Genomic DNA, 4,772 nt, shown 5'->3' on the forward strand with positions numbered 1-4,772 from the left:
GAGAGCCTTACTTGAACACATGGATGAATATCAATATGATACTAAAATTCATAATTATTTGTTATTTAAAAAACAATTATAGATACTCATTTCTCTGTATGTCTTGTAGAAACTTACCCCTATTTGATTAAACATTTCTATCCTGTTCAAAAATGCTCTTTCATACTAAAATTAATGTATAATTACTTTTGTCTCTTGCCTAAATCTTGGGGATCACTTGGTTATCTTGAGGCTAACACAGCCATTCAAGGCGCCCATTGTAACTCCAAGGAGATGAGTTCAGATGCATTTGGAATGACTGCCTTTAAAAACTATCCCAGCGTTGTGCTTAACTATAAGGTGGAGGGGATCTTAGCAAATCTCAGAGGGTAAAAACACCAAACTCTGAGATTTTAATATTCTACTATACAAAGTATATCTCTAAGAGTCCTAACACATGCCATTTTTATGCTTCTCCTTGGAAATGGAATTAACATTCCTGTACTAACTGGAAATGGTAAATTCTTAAATTGTTAATAGCTTCCTCAGGCTTCTGCTCCTTTGCTGTGCTATCATCTTGGCTCCGAATTACAAAAACATTGCTATGTGTGCTCATCAGTCTATCCTAAGGCTGTTTCTACTACCGAAAACAACTTTTGGACGGGGGAATAAACTGCAGGGACCCATTCCTGGGAAGGAAGTATTTTAACATAAAAATCCATTGCACATGTTGTACCTATTTTCCTGGATATTAACAGAAAATGCATCTGGATTTTAGGCTTATCAAATTTATTTTGCTAAATAATGTCCTGCTTAGCATATAGTAAATCCTGCCTATTGTCATGGGTTCAGTGCTCAAGGGGGAGAGGGGATGGGTGTTAGTGCCTGCTGGTAACTAGTATGTAACTGGAGGAGGCATTGAATGGGAGAGGAAGTGGAGCTCAAAAATGTAAGAAAAAAAGGGATCTTGATACCAAAACATAAATGCAACAAGCTTCAAGAAATTAATGAATAAATGTAGGCAGAGGGAAAATAAGGTAAGGAACTATTCAGATGAAGTAAACAGACAAGATGACAGTGGACAAATGAGAGTTCAGATTCCCAACTGGCCCTGCACAGAGTTCCACGGTGTCCCTGAGAAAAACGTGCTCAGCATCACACCCAACACAAGTTTCTCACAAATCTCCTCACGAAGAGCCCACTGTATGCAAATGTAGATGTGCTATATGACACTTAATGGAAACTTTAGAAAACCTCCCGAGCAAGACTACATATTGTTTGTAGATACTTGGTCATGAACTAACAGCACACAAATTGTGGACAGGAAAGATACATACAAACTCTGGGACAGTGGTTATTTCTAGGGAGTCGGGAAGGGAAAGGAGTTGGGGGTGGTGGTAAACTGTAATTAAAACATTCTATTTCTTTTTCAAAATGAAACAGATATGGCAAAAAGTAAACGTTTCATGACTACTTTGGGTCTATTACTTTCTATAAGTTTGAAACATTTTATAAATATAAAGAAAAAGGTTGAATGTTTACATGTGTAAAGTAATGGGCAATGTATTTCAACAACCCAAAAGTAAATGTAATAAGTATAAGGTCTTCCAGCCCTTTCTTTTTAATGCTGCCTGGTGAAAGCCAATGGCAAATGGCTGAAAGAAATGCAATTTAGTGTAATCAACTCGGTGAGAAGGGGAGGTGGCCAAAATGATGCCAACTAAAGACCTATATTTTGGGTGGTCTGGTCAACCCCAGGGATACAAAATATTACATTGTGTGAGACTGATGTTCTCTCCTCCAGAAAATCCTCCCTAAATGAGATTATTCCTAACTGAGATCTTGATATGCAATAGACAGTCCTGGGTTCAAAGTTTTATTCCCTGCCAAGTACTTAGTTCTGTTAAACTCGGTGCCTTGGATACTCGGCCAAGCTGGCAGAGGACCGATGTCCCTCTCAGAGCTTTGTGGAACCTGACAAAGACGGGTGCCTCGATGTCAGGCCCCCGGGACAAGCAGTGCTGAGGGTACCAGTGGGCAGAGATTGCTGGAGTCCAGGCCGGGTGGCAGCCAGGCACCAGCTCTCCATGCAGAGTCAGATCACTACCATTTCAGACTTAATTTCTGTTTCAAATGAACAATGCGATCAATCATAACTGTTAGTGTAGTACGTTTCTGTTTGAAGTGGAATAAATGCATAAAACAGGGAGAAGTTTGGATAACTACATTCAATATTAACAGAGCGTAATAGCTCAAAGTCCTTATTATATTCTTTAAAAAAATATTGAATATTTTACTCAAGATTTTGAAAGCACAAGTGTGTCTTAACTAGAGTAAAATTACAATGTGGCTATTTTTTTCAAAAGAATACTTAAAAAGCTATGCATGTTTCCTTGCAAGCAAAACAGAGAAAAGGGTATTGTTATTGGTATTATGATTATTAAGCTACAGACACGTAAAATCCACAAAATTGATTGGTGGCTTGGGAAATGCAATATCACATCACAGGTGCAGACTGTTTCGAACCGAAGCAAACCTCAACCCCTCCAGCAATGAACTGCCCTGAGATCTTGGTAAAGACAGCAAGGCCTGCTCTGAGGCAGGGGGATCAGGCATCGTGGCTGGCACTACGTGGATCATCCCGCCAAGTCCACAGGGAAGGCTGCGGGGTTCGGACTACACCCAGTGTGAGGCACGTGCATCAGTGGATCAATTTCTGAATAGGTTTTTATAAATATGTATAAATCAATTACAGGCACTTGAAATGTCTTTGGCTGGAATAACCCAACATTGCAAGAGAATATATTCACAGAGTGTCCAGGCCCAGGCTGGCGTCAGCAGGCAGTGCTTACGGTTTACTCAGTCTCTCTCAGAAAACGGGCAGCTGTGGGATTAGGCATCAGTCAAAGCAACCTTCTCAGGACAAAATCCAGTGCTCTGACGCAATTTGCTAGGTTTACCCTTGATAACCGCAGAGCAAGACCTTGTTATCACCATCACGAAGAGGAAGTAACTGGTGTGCATGAGGTGCAAATTAATTAATGAATGGTCATCATCTGGAACAATAACTGTAAGCTTGGGATTAAAGTGTGATAGACTTTTCCAATGGCCCCCTTCTAACACCAGAAAGGATTGTAATCTTGGGCATATTTTGTGTTGGCAGCTCTAGCAGTCATGAAGATCTGGGACCAGAGCGTGGCATTGCTGTGGGCGTCCGGAACACAGTGCGGTGGCTGTACTGTGACAGGGAACACACCAGGGTTGGCTGTGAGCGTCATGCAGGCTGTGAGCGTCATGCAGGCTGTGAACGCCATCTGCTCACAGTGACTGAAGGGCATAGTCATCCGCGCGCCAAGCAGCTGGCAGGGTAAAGCTAATGTTTATCTCTTCGTGGGCTTCCCTGCCTGAGAGTCCAATCTGATGCCCTAAGATGGTCGAGTACAGATGGGTGACATTGCGAGAGTACCCTCCAAAGCAGTGGTTCTCAACCTTTCTAATGCCGTGACCCTTTAATACAGTTCCTCATGTTGTGGTGACCCCCAACCATAAAATTATTTTTGTTGCTACTTCATAACTGTAATTTTGCTACTGTTATGAATCATAATGTAAATATCTATGTTTTCTATGTTCTCAACCTGTGGGTCTTAGGCTCTACACCAGACCCACAGGTTGAGAACCGCTAGCAGGGTTCTGAAAACACAGATATTTACATTACGATTCATAACAGTAGCAAAATTAGAGTTATGAAGTAGCAACGAAAATAATTTTATGGTTGGGGATCACCACAACATGAGGAACTGTGTTAAAGGGTCACGGCATTAGGAAGGTTGAGAACCACTGCTCCAAAGGGTGTGAGTGGGTCCAGGGTGAGGGTGATTGCAACTGAGATGTTAACCTGAATCCTCCAGTGCCTGGGGAAACTGGGTGGATACTCTGCCTGCCCACTGGTCACTGTGCTTTCCGGAGTCACGGTGTCATTTGTGAGATGCTTTAATGTTTCATTCTCTGATACACACAAGTCCAAGTCATTAAACTGCAGCAGAAAAGTATTCCAGTCCTCCGCCATTCCCAGTGACTTAATCTCCTTGATTTTGAAGAAATAGGCCAAGGTCAGGAAAGCTATTGCCAGGGTGCTTACACTGATCATAAAGACCACCAGGGGAGGCCTACTGCTGATGGCAGTGTCAGGTTCTCCAGGAGTTTGATGTCTGATCATCCACCCCACGCCCGGGGGCAGCAGTGTGCCCTGGGCCAAGCCTGTGGCTGCTCCGACCTCACTCGTGGTGTGTCTGGGGCCACTCGGCACCATCCTCTCCGCTGCTCTGGGAGCAGCACAGACACAAGGCCCAGAGGCCCAGCTGGGTGCATGCAACCGCTTCATGGGTTGTTCGGGGTCTCACAGCCATGGTTTCCCCTTATATTCTTTACTAGAGGCCCAGTGCATGATTTAATCATGCACCTGGTGCACCAGCTGGCTGTCTGTCCGCTGGTGCCCCAGGCCTTCCGAAAGCCTCCGGCGAGGCGGAGGCTTTCGAAAGGCCTTGCGCCGGCGCAGACAGACAGACAGCTCCCCCGCTTTGGCTTTTGATCGCAGGGGAGCCGGCTGGCTGTCTGTCCGCCGGTGCACCAGGCCTTCCGAAAGCCTCCGGCTCAGCGTCCTGCTGGCCCAATCAGCTACCCCGGCCACCCTGAGTCCCGCCCCCTGCGCCTCCTGCTGGCCCAATCGTGGGCGTAGCGGAGTGATGGTAATTTACATATTACCATTTTATTATGTAGGATTACCATGTTATTTT

At 44.3% G+C, this 4,772-nt stretch overlaps 1 pseudogene across 1 annotated transcript; it reads right to left on the bottom strand.

Annotated features, from left to right (window-relative positions):
* Nucleotides 1-2,871: 2,871 nt before the first annotated feature.
* LOC307098276 (transmembrane protein 248-like) lies at nt 2,872-4,385 on the bottom strand (annotated as a pseudogene). Its single transcript has 3 exons — nt 4,286-4,385; nt 3,818-4,187; nt 2,872-3,444 (listed from the first exon to the last, which is right to left on the bottom strand). The product of its transcript is annotated as a transmembrane protein 248-like (transcript).
* Between the last annotated feature and the right edge of the window lie 387 nt (nt 4,386-4,772).

Source organism: Cnephaeus nilssonii, assembly GCF_951640355.1.
Source record: "Cnephaeus nilssonii genome assembly, chromosome: 4".
Classification (NCBI taxonomy): domain Eukaryota; kingdom Metazoa; phylum Chordata; class Mammalia; order Chiroptera; family Vespertilionidae; genus Cnephaeus; species Cnephaeus nilssonii.